The sequence below is a fragment of the Mugil cephalus genome, chromosome 23 (assembly GCF_022458985.1).
Source record: "Mugil cephalus isolate CIBA_MC_2020 chromosome 23, CIBA_Mcephalus_1.1, whole genome shotgun sequence".
Taxonomy (NCBI): Eukaryota; Metazoa; Chordata; class Actinopteri; order Mugiliformes; family Mugilidae; genus Mugil; species Mugil cephalus.
In genome coordinates, this window is record NC_061792.1 from 791002 (window position 1) to 808891 (window position 17890).

The following is a 17890-nucleotide window of genomic DNA, read 5'->3' on the forward strand; positions in this document are numbered from 1 at the left end:
ATGTAAATGTTACCATGTCTCCTGATGAAAATGAAAAGCTTACAGCACCTGGTATTCCCAGGTGGTTTCCCATCCAAGTACTAACCAGGCCCGACCGTGCTTAGCTTCCGAGATCGGGCGTGTTCAGGTTGGTATGGCCGTAAGCAATGTCAAACATCACGAAAGCAGCATATATAAGTGGTCAAAATGATCATTTCATGTATTTTGATGATATAAATGTTACCATGTCTCCTGATGAAAATGAAAAGCTTACAGCACCTGGTATTCCCAGGCGGTCTCCCAGCCAAGTACTAACCAGGCCCGACACTGCTTGGCTTCCGAGATCAAACGAGATCAGGCGTGTTCAGGGTGGTATGGCCGTAAGCAACTTTAACTTTCACAAACGCAGTATATATAAGTGGTCAAAATCATCATTGCATGTATTTTTGTTTTTGAGCTGAAGCTTCTACAATGATACAGTCTGCCAGGAAGTAGAGTCAGAATGTAACAGGTAGATATGAATCAGAGAGAAAAACAAGGTGACCCGGTCCAACCAGGGTTTGGGTGTGATTTGTGTTTAAACTGAACACTGCCTGATAATGGCTTATCGTGAAAGGCCTACTGCACCTTAGCCAATCATCATCACCTATGCGGACGTTGCAGCTGTTTCAGCATGTCAATTTCAGCATATCATTTTCAACTTTTGCCCGTCTGAAAATTGCCGGACGGCTCTTGTTGACTTTGACGCAGACTTTCTAAATGTTTTTTACAGCATTTGGTAACAAATTCAAAGTAGCCCTCTCTGAGGAAAGATTGCACTTTCAGGCAATTTCCCAGACTGCTCCCTACTGAGATATTCAGCCTTTTGCTGTTTTGTTGGTTGCCATTGATGCTTGTTATTCGGGAAATGTTTTGTAAAACTTTGGACGAAAATCAATGAACCATGCTCTATTCAAGTGTGTTCCTTGTCTTGCTTGCAGTCAATTTGTAACTCTGAGAAGCACTAAAGAATGTACAGATCCACAGAGGCTTGTATAAAACAAACTTTCAGTAAGATCAAAGGCAAAGATTCTATGCCATCATGGCCAAAGGAAAAGATTTGATGAAAGGACAGAATTCTATGACATCATGAAGGAAAACATTCTATGGCACATTCTATGTAAATTTTGTGAGGAGTGCGATAGGAAGAGAGAGTGTGGGAAAGATTTTCCAAATTTCTTCTGTTTTCTGTGATCATTTTCTTTTCTCTCACTCTGGTTGTGTTTTCATTGAGGTTCCTCGATCAAAGTTTTCATTAACACCTTTCAATCTTGAGTGTCACATAGTGAGATCTATAACACTGCCGTCCAATGGTACTATTGATATGATAATATATGTCGTCAGATTTTGGCATGAGCAACCAAAATCACCACTACCACTCTTCTACCAACTGTATCAGTATTAGTAATAAATAGTAGTAGATGTAATTATTTTTGTACCTTTAACATATTTATTTCTATATAGTTTCTCTCCTTTGGTTTTGGTTTGTTTTATCATTTTGCATTGTCTGTAAAACCTTCATTTCTCCACGGGGAATAACGTAAAATAGTCCTGCCTTATCTCTAATTCAAGATTCAAGTGATTCAGTACATCTAATGACAACTAACTGGGGTCTTTTTTATTTTCATAGATCACTCTTTTATACATGTCTCATAAAAAGTCCAGCATTAGAGCATAAACACTCAAATATGTTAAGGTTGACTCTTTGGCTATAGTTGTAGTTGTACAACTATTTAACGCTGTACCAGTTGGCAGCATCACAACGTGCTAAACCGGTTAGCCTGTTCCAAAAAAAAACGGGAAAAATAAAAGCAAAAAAAAGACAAAAACAAAATACATCCGGTAAAACCCGTTCTTAATTGCTTGCCTAGGTAAACAAAAGGGTTAAAAAAAAAATAAAATACTAACTTTCATCAGACACATTCTGAAAAAATTGAAATTGGGCGTTTGCAGTTAAAATTGCCCCCTAGTTAGCTCCCCCCCTCCACCCCATGCAAGAAACCCCCTTTTTCTCCACTGGCCTCGTTTTTTTTTCGGCGTCAGTTTTAAAAAATTTTGGACAACAGCAAATTGAAGCAAAAACAAGCCCCTGTTAGGAAACCACTTGTCAATATTTCTAAGCCAAAACCTACAGCCCAAGGCGGGGGGACCCCCTTCAACCCGGGGGGCGTATTTTCCCGAAAAAAACGCAAAAACAGAAAATAATTTACATAATACTTACACATTGTGTATTAAAAACCAAAAATAGCGCTGTTTAATAGGTTCCAGCTAGACCATTATGTAAACCTCAGAGGGGAAAAACCATTTAAAAATCACCGCACATGATTAAACTACACTGGGACCAAAATTTGATTATTTCAAAGTGGATGAGGCCCTTAAAAAAACCAAAACCCTTTTCACACAGTTTTTGGGAGCAAATTTTGGGCTAATTTTTGTGTATTGTTTTTTTGCGCACGTTTCAACGCACGTGCACTACATGCGGGGCACAAGGAGAAAATTACATCCATACGTAGTTTTCCCCTGCATGCCCCCACGCACATACAAAAGAAACGATGGTGGGAAAAAGGGCGGGTGTCATGGGATGGGCTTCCTTTGATGAGTCCTCAATTGTTTTCCTTTGGGTGATGATGTCCCCTTTAAATGTTTTCCTTTGATTTATGAAGGGGATAAAATCTTTTCCTTTGATCTTTTTTGAAAAATTTTTTTTATACAAACCTAGGTGGGTCCGTAGATTTTTGTTAGACTTTCAAAATGAAAAAGCAAGCCAAAAAAACAAACACCCCCCAAAAAGGGGGTTTGGGGTCAGTCCCCAAAAAGCGGTACATATAATTGGGGCCCCAAAACGATATTCCCTTAAATTTTGTTTAAGGGGAAAAGTTTTCCCCCCCCGTGTCCCCTATGAAAAATGAAAGGCTACGGGCCTGGGCGTGGGGGGGGGTTTGTATGGCCGGGAAGCAATGTCAAACACACAAAGCAGTATAAAAAGTGGTTTAAAAAGATCATTTGGGAGTATTTTGGATGAGTAAATTTACCATGACTCCTGATGAAAAAAAAACAAATTCCCAAAAACCGCCCTCTCTGAGGAAAAAGTTGCACTTCAGGGAATTTCCCAGAGGCCACCCTACTGAGATATTTAGCTCTTTTTTCTGTTTTGTTGTTTCCATTGAAAGCTTTTTTATTCGGAAATGGTTTTTTTAAAACTTTTTTACGAAAAACAATGAACCAGGGCCCATTCCCAAATGGGGTTCGTTGTCCCTTTCTTGCAGTCAATTTGTAACCTGAAAGCACTAAAGAATGTACAGATCCACAAGGCTGTTATAAAACAAACTTTTTATAAATCAAAAGGGAAAGATCAAGCCATCATGGCCCCGGGGGAAAAAAATTTGGGTGAAATCATCAAAGGGGCAAATTCTATGACATTTATGAAGGAAAAAAATTCTATGGCACATTCTATGGGAAATTTTGTGGAGGATTGGGGCTAGAAGAAAAGGTGGGAAAGAAAATTTTCCAAAATTTTTTCGTTTTCCCGTGATCAATTTTTTTTCCTCACTCTGGTTGTGTTTTTTTTAGGTTTCCCGATCAAAGTTTTCATTAACCCCCCTTTCAATCTTTAGTGTCACATAGTGAAATTTTATAACCCCTGCCCCCTCCGATGGTAAAAAATGATATGATAAAATATTTTCGCGATTTTGGCATGAGCAACAAAAAAACAAACCCCTACCACTCTTCTACCAAATGAAAAAATTTTTAGTAATTTTAAAAAGTATAATGAATTTTTTTTTGTACCTTTTAAAATATTTACTTTTATATAGTTTTTTCTCCTTTGGGGTTTTGGGGGGTTTTTTTTTAAACAATTTTTCATTTTCGTAAAAAACCCTTTAAATTTTTCCCCGGGGGAAAACGTAAAAAAGTCCTGCCTTTCTCTAAATCAAGATTCAAGTGAAATTTTTGTAAAATCTAATTACAACTAACCCGGGGGCTTTTTTATTTTTTATAGATCACTCTTTTATACATGTCCCCAAAAAAGTCCAGCATTAAGCAAAAAACACTCAAAATTTAAGGGTTTTTCTCTTCGGGTAAGTTTTTAGTTGTACAACTATTTAACGCTGTACCCGTTCGCAGAATCACAACGTGCTAAACCGGGTTTGCCTGTTCCAAGACAAACAGAAAAACTTTTCAGCAATAAAAATGACAACACCAAATACAGCTGGTTAAAAATGTTCTTAATTGCTTGGGCCCAGGGAAACAAAAGGGGTTAAAAAAAAAAAAAAATACTAACATACAAACAGACACATTCTGACACATGGGAAAATTGGGGTTTAGCACGTTAAATTAGCCCCCTAGTTTGCTCCCCACTCCCCCGTTATGCTAACGACCACTTACTCCACTGGCCTCGTTTTATTTTGGCGTCAGTTAAATGGGCAACCCGCAAATTGGGGTGCAAAATACAAGCAATGGTTTGGAAAAACCCCTTTTTCAAAATTTCTAAAGACAAATCCCCACAGCACACGTCGGTCTCCCCCCTTCAGACGTTGGGGTTTGCTGTATTCCCGAAAAAACGCAAAAACAAAATAATTTACATAAAAAAATTACATCATTGTGTATAAAGCCAAAAATTTGCGGGTGTTAATAGGGTTTCCCGCTAGACCAAAAAGTTTCCTCAAGGAAATACATAAAGAAACAGCCGCACAAAGATTAAACTCACGTGACACAAACAATTGAATTTTACAAATTTGGGTGAGGGTTAAAAAAACCTTTTTCACACGTTTTTGGGACATTTTTGGGCTAAATTTTTGGTAAATTTTTTTCCGCCCACGGGACAGGGGGCCGCACGGGGCAACCTACATGGGCCCCCCCCCATGGGGGTAACGTTACATCCATACCCTAGTTTCCCTGCATGCTCACGCACATACAAAAGAAACATGGAAAAAACAGGGGGATGACTCAGGGGGTGTCCCCCTTTGAGTTTTCCTCAAATTTTTTTTCCTTTGATGATATTCATGAAATGTTTTCCTTTATTTTTAAGGGGGCATAGGGTCTTTGGGCCCCCGATCTTTTTGAAAATTTGTTTTATACAAACCTAGGGGGGTCCCCCTAATTCTGTTAAAAACCCTTTAAACTGAAAGCAAGCGAGACAAGCAAACACGGGGGTCTTACGAGGTGGTATGGGGTCCCCGTCACAAAAGCGGTACATATAAGTGGTCAAAATCAATATTGCATGTATTAAGATGAAGGAAATGTTTTCCCGTGGCCCCTGAAAAAAATGAAAGGGCTTAAAAGGACCTGGGGGGTTTAGGGTTTGGGATGGCCGTAAGCAATGTCAAAAAAAATCACTAAAGCAATAAATAATGGTCAAAATGATCATTGCATGTATTTTGAAAAGAGTAAATGTTACCATGTCCCTGAAGAAAATGGGAACAAATTCAAAAACCCGGGGGAAAGGTTGCCTTTTCAGGCAAAAATTTTTTCCCCCGGTTTCTCCCTACTGAGAATTCAGCCTTTTTCTGTTTTGTTGGGGTTCCATTGAGGTTTTTTAATTTGGGAAAAGTTTTGTAAAAAATTTTGGGCAAAATCAATTAACCATGCACCAATTCAAGTGTGGGTTCCCTTTTCTTGCTTGCATTTAAATTTTTAACTCGGGCAAGCACTAAAGAAAAAAAACAGATCCACAGAGGCTTTAAAAACAAACTTTCAGTAAACAAAGGGAAAGAATTTTATGCCATCCCGGGCCCAAAGGGAAAAAATTTGATGAAAGGGCAAAAATTATGACATCATGAAGGAAAAAATTCTATGGCACATTTCCCAAAGTAAATTTTGTTGGGGAGTGCGTGGAAAGAGAGGGGGTGGGAAACATTTTTCCAAAAATTTTTTCTGTTTTTCTGTGACCCCTTTTCCTTTTTTCTCACTCTGGTTGGGGGTTTTTTCCCTTTAAAGGTTTCCCCGATCAAAATTTTCATTAACACCTTTCAATCTTGATGTTTACATAGTGAGATCTATAACCAAATGCCGTCCCCATGGTACTTATTTAAAAATGATAAAATAGGGCGTCAGAATTTTCATGAGCAACCAAAATCACCCCTACCACTCTTCTACCCAAAGTTTCAGTATTATTTAAAAAATAGTATAGATGTAAATTAAAATTTTTTTAAACCCTTTTAAAATATTTTACTTTTTTTTATAGTTTCTCTCCTTTTTGGTTTTTGGTTTTTTTTTATCAAATTTTTCATTGTCTGAAAAAACCCTTTATTTCTCAACGGGGAATAAAAGTAAAATATTTCCCGCCCCTTTTCTCTAAATTTAAGATTCAAGTGATTTTAGTACCCCTAAAGCCCAAATAACTGGGCTTTTTTTTTCATTTGATACTCCTTTTTTTACATGCCATAAAAAGGGCCACATTAAGCATAAACACTCAAAATGTTAAGGGGTTTTTTCTTCGGCTAAGTTTGTAGTTGTTTCAACTATTTAACCTGTACCCGTTCGCAGCATCACAACGTGCAAACCCCCGGTTTGCCTGTTCCCAAGAAAAAAACAAAAATTTACAGCAATAAAAAAAGACAACACAACTACAGCTGGTAAAACTGTTTTTTAATTTCTTCCTAGGAAAACAAAAGGGTTTAAAAAAAAATAAAAAAACAAAAAGACATACAGACACATTCTTTACACTTTAAATTGGCCGTTGCACGAAAAATTTAAACCCCCTAAGTTAAACTTTCCCCCCCCACCGTATGCTAAACCCACGTTATCCCACTGGCCTCGTTTTTTTCGGGGTCATTCAAATTTGGACAACAGCAAATTGAAGGGAAAATTTCAAGCAATGTTAGGGAAAACCCCCTTGTCAATAAATTTTTTAATGACCAAAACCGACAGCACCGTTTAGCTACCACCCCCCCCCCCCCCCCCCCCGGGAAAAATTGGGGGGGGGGTAGGGGGGGGGGGGGGGGGGGGGAAAAAAAAAAAAAAAAAAAAAAAATAATTTTAATTTAAATATTTTTTTAATTAATTTTTTTTGTAGTTTTTAAAGGGGAAAAAGCGTGTTTAAAAGGTTAAAAATAGAAATTTGTTTTAAAAAAGGGTTTTTGATTTAAAATAAGGAAATTTTTTTAAATAAAGTGCACAAACATTTTTATTATTTAAAATTTGGGTTTAGGTTTAAAAAAAACCTTTAACCAGTTTGGGGGGCATGTTGGTCTAATTTTTTGTGTATTGTTTTCCCCCCCGGGCCCAAAATTAAAAAAAAACGCACGTGCGACAAAATGCGCGCACATGGAGTAACGTTAAAATCCATACGTAGTTTTCCCTGCATGCTCACGCACATAAAAAAAGAAAAGATTGGGTGAAAAAGGGCGAAGACGTCCTGGGGGTTTTTTTTTTTGATGATGCCCCCAAATTTTTTTCCTTTTATGATGAGGGCAGAAAGTTTTCCTTTGATCTATGGCATAGAACTTTGCCTTTTATCTTTTCGAAATTTGTTTTATTTCAAACCAGGTGGGGCCCCTAATTTTGTTTTGAAATTTCAAAATGGGGCAAGCGAGACAAGCAAACACGGGGGGGCCCTTTAAGGTGGTATGGTGTCCCGTCCAAAAAAGCGGTACATATAATGGTCAAAAACAAAATGCAGGGATTATGATGTTTGGGAAAAGTTTCCCGTGTCCCCTTTATGAAAATGAAAGGCTTTTCAGGACCTGGGGGTTTCAGGTGGGATGGCCGTAAGCAAAAGTCAAACTCACTAAAACAGGAAAAAATAAGTGGTCAAAAAAGATCATTTCATGTAGGGGTGATTTTAAACTAAAAGTTTTCCAGGGCCTCCCCGATGAAAATGGTAACAAATTCAAAGCCCCCTCCCCTTAGGAAAGATTGCACTTTCAGGCAAATTTTCCCCGGTGCCCCACGAGATATTCACCTTTTGCTGTTTTGTTGGTTTTCCATTGATGCCCTTTTTATTCGGGAAATGTTTTGTAAAAAAATTTTGGGCGAAAATCAATGAAAACCCGCTCTATTCAACTGTGTTCCTTGTCTTGCTTGCAGGGCAATTTTTTAACTCTGACCCAACACTAAAGAAAAGTACAATCCCGGGGTTTTAAAAAAACAAACTTTCAGTAAAAATCAAAGGGAAAGATTCTAGCCTTTATGGCCCCCGGGGAAAAATTTTAAAAGAAAGGCGCAGGGCATCATGAAGGAAAACATTCAAAGGCACCTTTTATGTAAAAATTTTTTGAGGAGTGCGCTAGAAGAAATGTGGGAAAGAAATTTTCCCAAAATTTTTTCTTTTTCTTTATCATTTTCTTTTTTCTCACTCTGTTTGGGGTTTTCATTTAGGTTCCTCGATCAAAGTTTTTCCCCTTTAACAAAATTTCCCCAAACTTAATTTCACAAAAGTGGGGATCTTTCCTGCCAAAAACCGTTTTTATGTGGGTTTGAATTTAAAATATGCGTCCCGAAAGGGATGAAACAACCAAAATCACCACTACCACTCCCTTTTACCAAAAAGAACCCGTAAATTTGAATAAAAAGTAGTAATTAATTTTTTTTTTGTACCTTTAACCCTATTTACTTTTTATTTTAGTTTTCTCCCTTTGGTTTTTTGGGTTTTTTTTAAACATTTTGCATTGGGCTGTAAAACCTTTATTTTTTCCACGTGGAATAACGTAAAAAAATCCTGCCTTTTCCCCTAATTAAATTCAAGTGATTCAGTACATCTAATGACAATTAAATGGGGTCTTTTTTATTTTTATAGAAAACACTCTTTTATACATGTCCCCATAAAAAATCCCGCATTAGAGCATAAACACTCAAAAATGTTAAGGGGTTTTTTCTTTGGGTATTGGGGTTTTAGTTGGGGGAAACCAAAATTTTAAAGCGTACCAGTTCGCAGCATCACAACGTGCTAAACCCTTTTGCCTTTCCCCAAAACAAACAGAAAACTTACAGCAAAAAAATGACAACACAACACATCCGGGAAAACTGTTCTTTAAATTTCTTTCCTAGGGAAAAAAAAGGTTAAATAAAAAAAAAATACTAACATACATACAGACACTTCTGACACATTGAAATTGGGCGTTTTCACTTAAAATTAGCCCCGAAGTTAGCTCCCCACTCCACCGAAAGCCTTTAACGACCACCCTTTTCTCCACTGGCCTCGTTTTAAATTTTGCGTCCCTTTTTAAAAGGGGGACAACACAAAAATTTATGCAAAATACAAGGGAATGTTAGGAAACCTTTGTCAATAAATTTTTAATGAAAATCTCGACAGCACACGTCGGCTACCACTTCAACGTTTGGGGGTTTTCTGTATTCCCCCAAAAAAATGCAAAAAAAAAACAAAATTTTCATAATACCTTTCATCATTTTATAAAGCCCCAAGTAGCGCTGGGGTTTAAAATTCCAGCCCAGACCAAAATTTTGTACCTCCCAGGGAAAACGATAAAGAATCAGCCCCACATGATTAAACTACACATGACACAAAAAATATTGATTTACAATGTGGATGAGGCTTAAACAAAACCTTTTCACACAGTTTTTGGGAGCAGTTGGTCTAATTTTTTTGTGGGGGATTGGTTTTTTCCCCGGCACCGGACAGACGCACGGCGACACATGCGCCACATGGAGTAACTTTACAACCCTACGTAGTTCCGTGCAATCCCCCCACATACAAAAGAAACGATGGATGAAACAGGGCATGACGTCATGGGATGTCTTTCCTTTGATGATGTCCTCAATTTTTTCCTTTGATGATGATGTAAGAAAAAGATATCCTTTGATCATGAAGGCCCTAGAATCTTTTTCCTTTGATCTTTTGAAAAATTTGTTTTATACAAACCAAAGGGGGGCCGGGAGATTCTGTTAGACTTTTAAACTGAAAGGGAAGCGAGACAAGCAAACACGGGCCCTCTTTCGGGTTGGGATGGTTTTCCAGTCACAAAAGCGGGACAAAATAAGTGGGGCAAAATCAATAATTTTGGGATGGAAATTAAAGATGATGGAAATTTTTTCCTTGTCCCCTGATTAAAATGAAAGGCTTTTCCGGACCTGGGCGTGTTCAGGTTGGTAGGGGTAAGCAATGTCCCAAAAAACACTAAAGCATTTTAAAATAATGGTCAAAATGATCATTGCCCTGTATTTTGTGATTTAAATGTTACCATGTCTCCGATGAAAAAAGGTAACAAAAAACAAAAACCGCCCTCTCTGAGGAAAGATTGCACTTTCGGCAATTTCCCAGAGTGCTCCCCACTGAGATATTCCGCTCTTTTTTCTTTTTTTTGGGTTGGTTTTCCATTGAAAGCTTGTTATTCGGGGAAAAAAAAAAAAGTCTTGTAAAAAATTTTTCGAAAAAACCCAATTTCCCGGGGCCTCCTATTTAAATGTGTTCCTTTTCCCGCTTGGGAAATTTGTAACTCTGACAAACACAAAAAAATTACAGATCCCCAGAGGGGTTTGGATAAAACAAACTTTCATTTAAAAATCAAAGGCAAAGAATTTTATGCCATCATGGCCAAAGGAAAAAAATTTGATGAAAGGACAAATTCCCCTTTACATCATGAAGGAAAAAAATTCTATGGTACATTCCCATGTAAATTTTGTGAGGGGTGCGCTCGGAAGAGAAATTTAGGGGAAAGTTTTTTCCCAAATTTTTTCTGTTTTCCCGTGAACATTTTCTTTTTTCCACTCTGGGTTTTGTTTTCATTTAAGGGTTTCCCCGATCAAAGGGGTTTTCCCTTAACACCCTTTTTAATCTTGAGTGTCACATAGTGGGGATCTATAACACTGCCGTCCGATGGGGACTAAATTTATATGAAATTAAAGTCTCCCGATTTTGGGGATGAGCAACCCAAAAACACCACTACCACTCTTTTTACCAACTGTATCAGTAATTTGTAAAAAATAGGGAGAAGTTTTAATTATTTTTTTTACCTTTTAAAATATTTACTTTTTTTATAGTTTTTTCTCCTTTGGTTTTGGTTTTTTTTTTATCATTTTTGCATTGTTTTGTAAAAACCCTTTATTTCTCCACGGGGGAAAACGTAAAAAAGTCCCGCCTTACTCTAAATTTAAATTCAAGTGAAATTCCCCCACATCAAAAACAACTAACTGGGGTCTTTTTTTTTTTTCAAAAGGGTCACTCTTTTTTTACGTCTCATAAAAAGTCCCCGCATTAGAGCATAAACACCCCAAATATTTAAGGTTGACCTTCGGGAAAAGTTTTTATTGAAAAACTATTTAACGCTGTACCAGTTCCCCAGCAACACAACGTGCTTAACCGGTTAGCCTGTTCCCCAAAACAAAAAAGAAAACTTAAAAGCAAAAAAATGACAACACAACTACATCCTTTAAAAAGTTCTTAATTGCTTGCCAAAGGGAAAAAAAAGGTTAAAAAAAAAAATAAAAAACTAACATACATACAGACACAAATTTGAAAACATTGAAATTGGACTTTTCCGTTAAAATTAGCCCCGTAAATTTTGCTCCCCCCCTCCCCCTTAACTAACACCCCGGTTTTTCTCCCCTGGGCCCCGTTTTATTTCGGCGTCAGTTCAAATTGTGGACCAAAAGCAAAATTTTATGCAAAAATACAAGCAATGTTAGGAAAAACCAAATTGTAATATTTCTAATGACAAAACTCGACACACACGCGGCTCCCCTTCAACGTTGGGGGTTTTCTGTAAAGCCCAAAGAAACGCAAAAAAAAAACTAAATTTTCAAATACTTACATCATTGTGTAGTAAAGCCACAAGTTTGCGCTGTTAATAGGTTTTCCCCTAGAAAATTAATTTCCTCAAGGAAATACGTAAAGAATCAGGGCCAAGGAAATTTAAAAAACACGGGACACAAACATAAATTTTTTATCAATTTTGGATGAGGGCTTAAACAAACGTTTAAAACACATTATGGGAAACATGTTTGGGCTAAATTTTTTTGATTGTTTTTCCCCCGCACACAGGGGGCGGGGCCTCACTACATTGGGGGGCCGGGGGGTGGGGGCTCCTACTTAGGTATTGTATGCCAAAAAGAAAAAATGATGAAAGGCGTGAGGGATTTTCCTTTCCTTTTTAACTCAAAAGTTTCCTTTGATTTAATTTTTCAGAAAAGTTTTCCTTTGGTTGGGGGAAGAATCTTTTCCCCTTTGATTTTTTTGAAAAGGTTTTTTAAATGGGGGGGGTGGGGATTGGTTTGGGGGGGTTAAATTTTGGGGGGGGGAGGGAAAAAAAGGGGTTTGGGGGGGGGGTTTTTGGGGGGGTGGGCCACAAAACTTAACAAAAGTGGTCAAAATCTTTTTTGATTTTAAGGGAAGGAAAGGGAAGGGTTTTGATGAAAAGGGGGAAAGGCTTACGGGGGGGGGGTGTTAGGGGTTTTTTTTGGGGAAGGGGTGTTTTTGGGGTTTAAAAAGGGGGGGTAAAATATATTCTGTTTTTTGAAGGGGTAAAGGGGAAATGGGGGTTTTGGGGAAAATTTGGGAAAATATTTAAAGGGGTTTTTGAGGGGATTTTTTAGGCAAATTTCCCCGGGGGGGGGGTTTATGGGGATTTTTTAGAATTTTTTGGGGGTTTTGTTGGGTTAAAAGGGGGGGGGTTTTTGGGGGAAAGTTTTGGGGAAAACCCTTTTTTGGGGAAAATTAATGGGGGGAAGGGTTTTAAGGGGGGGTTTTTTTTGGTTGGTTTTTTTTGTAACTTTGAAAGGGAAAAAGAATGGTTGGGGGGGGGAGGGGAAAAAAAATTTTGGGGGAAGATTAAAGGCAAAGATTTTATGGAAATGGGGGAAAAAAAAGAAAAACACAAAACGAATTTTTACCCTCCCAAAAATTTTTGGGGGGAAAAAAATGGGGGAAAATTTTTTTTTGGGGGGGGAGTGGAGGAAGAGAAGTGGGAAAAATTTTTTTTTTTTTTTTGATTTTTTTTTTATTGGTTGGGGGGTTTTTTGGTTTTGGTAAAGGGGGTTTTTTTTAAATTTAAGGGGGGGGTAAAAGGGGGATTTAAAGGGGGGGGATGGGTATTTATTGATAAGGGGTTAAATAAGTGGGGGAGTTTTATAAAAAAATTAAAAAATTTTTTTTAAAAGTTCTATAGAAAAAAAGTGGGATTTTAAATTAAATTTTTGGAATTTTTCTATTTATTTTATATTTTTTTTGGGGTTTTTTTTTGGGGGGGTTTTTTTTTTTGGTTGTTAAAATTTATTTTCCAAGGGGAATTGGGGGGAAAATTTGTCCTGTTATTTTTAATTTTAAGATTAAGTTGGGTTTAGTAAATTTTAAATTTTAAAAATGGGGTTTTTTTATTTTCCATTTGTATTTTTATTGTTATAAAAAGAGATTTTTGGGGATTTAAAAAATTTTAAATTTTAAAAAGGGGGTGGGTTTTTGATATTTGGGAGTAAGTTGTAAAGGTTTAAAGGTTTAAGTTGGGGGGAAAATAAAGGCCCAACTCTACTTTGGGGTTTTTGAAAAACCCCCAAAGAAACGCAAAACAGAAATTAAAAAAAAAACCAAAATTAAAATCAAAATTATTGTTAAAACCCCAAGTACGCGTTTTAAAAGGGTTTTTACAAACCCCTTAAGTACCTCAAGGGGAAAAACGAATTTAAAAAATCAGCCGCACAAGATTAAACAAAACGGAAAACCAAAAAAATTTATTAAAAAAAAGTGGATTAAAGGGTTAAACAAACCTTTACACACATTAAGGGAGCCTGTTTTGGGCTATTTTTGTTTTAATTTTTTTTCGCGCACTTTCAGACCACGGGCCGACAAATGCGCGCACATGGATAAAAGGACATCCAAACGTATTTTCCGTGCATGCTCACCACAAACCAAAAAAACGAGGATAAAAGGCGATGATTCAAGGGGTTCTTTCCCTTTTTATGACGTCCACAATTTTTTTCCTTTTATGATGAAGCAAAGAAATGTTTTTCCCTTTTACATGATGGCATAGAATCTTTTCCTTTGATCTTTAAATTTAAAGTTTTTTTTTATACAAACCCCAGGTGGGGTTTCCCTAGAAAACTGTTTTGAAATTTCAAACTGAAAGCAAAGCGAGACAAGCAAACCCGGCGTCCTTTCGAGGGGGTATGGTGGGCAGTCACAAAAAACGGACAAAAAAAGTGGTCAAAAAACAATATTGCATGTATTATGAAGATGGAAATGTTCCGTGTCCCGAAGAAAATGAAAAGGGTTACCGGACCTGGCGTGTTTCAGGGTTGGGTATCGCCGTAAGCAATGTTCCCAAAAATCACTAAAACAGTATAAAAAAAGTGGCCCAAAAAGATCATTGCAGTATTTTTATGATGTAAAATTACCATTTTCTCCTGAAAGAAAAAGGTAACAAATTCAAAAGCCGCCCTCTCGAGGAAAGATTTTCACTTTCCCGGGAATTTTTCCCCGAGTGCTCCCCACTGAATAAATTTAGCTCTTTTGCGTTTTGGGTTTGGGTTTCCATTGAAGCTTTTTTTTCCGGGGAAAAGTCTTGAAAAAATTGGAAAGAAAATCAATGAACCCTGCTCTATTCAAGTGGTTTTTGTTTTTTGCTTGCAGTCAATTTGTAAAATCTGACAAGCACAAAAAAATGGGCAATCCACAGAGGGTTGTAAAAAAACAAACTTACAGTAAGAACAAAAGGGAAAGAATTTTTATGCCATCATTTGGCCCCCGGAAAAGATTTTTATGAAATCATCAAAGGGCCCGAAATTTTATTACAACCCTGAAAGGGAAAAAATTCTATGGCCCCATTTTATGAAAATTTTTTGGGGGAGGCGCTAGGAAAAGAGAGTGTGGGGAAAAATTTTCCAAATTTCTTTTTGGGTTTTTTTGTGATAATTTTCCTTTTTTTTTCTCACTCTGGTTGTGTTTTCATTTAGGTTCCCCGATCAAATTTTTTATTAAAAACCTTTTCCCAAACTTGAGTGTCCATAGTGAGATCTATAACAAATGCCGTCCCCCTGGTACTATTGATTTTGAATAAAAAAGTCGTTTAATTTTTTGGGATGAAACAACCCCAAAAACACCCCTACCACTTTTTCTACCCAAATGTATCATATTAATTAAAAAATAGTATAGATGTAATTAATTTTTTTTACCTTTTTAAAAAATTTACTTTTTTATAGTTTCTCTCCTTTTGGTTTTTTGGTTTTGTTTTATCATTTTTTCTTTTCCCGTAAAACCTTTATTCTCCCTTTAAACCGGGGTTAGCCTTTTTTCCCAAAACAAACAGAAAAATTACGCAATAAAAAAAGACAACACAACTACAGCTGGGAAAACGTTCTTTAAATTTCTTGCCTAGGTAAACAAAGGTTTTAAAAAAAAATAAAAAAAACTAACATACATACAGACACATTTTGACCATTGAATTGGGCGTTTGCACTTTAAATTAGCCCCTAAATTAGCTTCCCCCCTCCCCCCCCCCCCGTTTAAAAAAAAACTAAAAGACCACGTTATCTCCACGGCCTCGGGTTTTTTTTCGGCGTCATTCAAATTGTGGACAACAGCCCAAATTGGGTGCAAAAAAACAAGCAATGTTAGGAAACCACTTGTCAATATTTTCTAAAAACAAATCTCGACAGCACACGTCGCTACCACTTTAACGTTGGGGGTTTTCTGGTTTTTGCCCGAAAGAAACGCAAAAACAGAAATAATTTTTCATAAAACTTACACAAAGTGTAGTAAAGCCACAAGTAGCGCTGTTTAATAGGGTTTCCAAACTAGACCCTTTTGTACCTCAGAAGGGGAAAAACGATAAAAAAATCACCCACAAAGATTAAAAATACCCGTGAAAAACAAACAATTGATTAAAACATTTTTAAGAGGCAAAAAAAAACCTTTACACACAGTTAAGGGGGCATGTTGGTCTAATTTTTGTGTATTGTTTTCGGGGCACTTAAAAGACGCACGTGCACTACATGCGCGCAGAAGGAGAAAAGTTTACATCCCTACGTAAAATTTTCCCTGCCCGCTCACGCACAAACCCCAAAAGAAACGATGGATGAAACAGGGCATGATGTCATGGGGGACTTTCCCTTTTATGACGCCTCAAATTTTTTTCCTTTGATGAAGAAGTCATAAAAGTTTTCCTTTGATTTATGTGGCATAAAAATCTTTGCCTTTTAAACTTTTGAAAGTTTTTTTTTAAACAAACCTTGGGGGGGGGGCCGTAGATTCCTGTTAACTTTTTAAACAAAAACAAGCCCAGACAAGCAAAACGGGGGGTCTTTCGATTTTGGGAAAGGGGTCTGTCACAAAAACGGTACATATAAGTGGTCCCAAAAACAATATTGCATGTTTTTTATGATGGGAAAAATGTTCCTTTTCCCCGATGAAAAAGAAAGGCTTACAGGCCCGGGGTTTCCCGGTTGGTTTTGGCCCTAACCCAAAGTCCCAAAAATCACTAAAACAAATATAAATAAGTGGTCAAAATGAAACATTGCATGTATTTTGATGAAGTAAATGTTAAACCCTTACCTTTATGAAAATTGGAAAACAAATTCAAAGCCCCCTCTCCCGAGGAAAAAAATGCACTTTCAGGCAATTTCCCCCGAGTGCTCACTACTGAGATATTCAGCTCTTTTGCTGTTTTGTTGGTTGCCCTTGAAACTTGTTAATTTGGGAAATGTTTTGTAAAACTTTGGCCGAAAAAACAAAGAACCAAACTCTATTCAAGTGTGTTCGTTGTCTTGCTTGCCGTCAATTTGTAAATCGAGAAACACAAAAAATTTTAAAAGATCCACAGAGGCTTGTAAAAAACAAACTTTTAGTAAGATCAAAGGGGAAAAATTCCAAAGCCCTCATGGCCAAAAAAAAGATTTGATGAAATCTTTAAAGGACAGAAAATTTTAAAGACATCCCTGAAGGAAAAAAATTCTATGGGACCCTTCTATGTAAATTTTTTTGAGGAGTGCGCAAAGGGAAAAGAAGTGTGGGGGAAAGATTTTCCAAAATTTTTTTCTGTTTTCCCGTGATCATTTTCTTTTTTCTCACTCTGGTTGTGTTTTCATTTAGGTTCCTCGATCAAAATTTTCATTAACACCTTTTAAACGGAGTGTCACATAGTGAGATCTATAACACTGCCGTCCAGGTACTATTTATATGATAATATATTCTCAGATTTTTTGGGATGAGCAACCAAAATCAAACCCCTAAACCCCTCTTCACCCAAATGTATCATTTTTAGTAATAAAAAGTAAGATGGGAATTATTTTTTTTACCTTTAAAATATTTTACTTTTTAAATATTTTTCTTTCCTTTTGGTTTTTTGGGTTTTTTTTAATCATTTTTCATTGTCTGTAAAAAACCCCCTTTATTTTTTCCACAGGGGAAAAACGTAAAAAAGTCCTGCCTTATCCCCTAATTTAAGAATTTAAGGGGGATTCAGTACTCTAATGACAACAAAATGGGGGCCTTTTTTTTTTTTTCATAGATCACTCTTTTTTAAAAATGTCTCATAAAAAAGTCCGCAAAAAGAGCATAAACAATTAAAAAAGAAGGGTGGCTCTTCGACTATAGTTTAGTTGTAAAACCCATTTAACCTGTACCAGTTCGCAACATCAAAAACGGGCCCACCAACTCAGACGTTGGGGTTTGCTGTATTTCCCCCAAAGAAACGCAAAAAAAAGAACTAATTTACAAAATACCCTTTCAAAACATTGTGTATAAAGCCACAAGTAGCGGTTTTTTAATAGGTTTTCCCGCTAGCCCCTTAGTACCCTTTAAGGGAAAAAACATTAAAAAATCAGCCGCACATGATTTTAAACTACAGATACACAAAAATTAAATTTATTTTAAAAAATTTGGAAGAGGGTTTTAAAAAAAACCTTTACACCCAGGGTTTTGGGAGCATGTTTGTCAAATTTTTTTTGTAATTTTTTTCCCCCACGAAAAGACCACGTTCGACTAAATGCG

At 36.8% G+C, this 17890-nt stretch overlaps 1 non-coding gene and 1 pseudogene across 1 annotated transcript; both read right to left on the reverse strand.

Annotated features, from left to right (window-relative positions):
- Positions 1-36: 36 nt before the first annotated feature.
- On the reverse strand, positions 37-145 carry LOC125001905 (annotated as a pseudogene).
- A 101-nt stretch (positions 146-246) lies between these two features.
- On the reverse strand, positions 247-365 carry LOC125002773. Its single transcript, XR_007111826.1, has one exon. It is a non-coding gene; the product is annotated as a 5S ribosomal RNA (ribosomal RNA).
- Between the last annotated feature and the right edge of the window lie 17525 nt (positions 366-17890).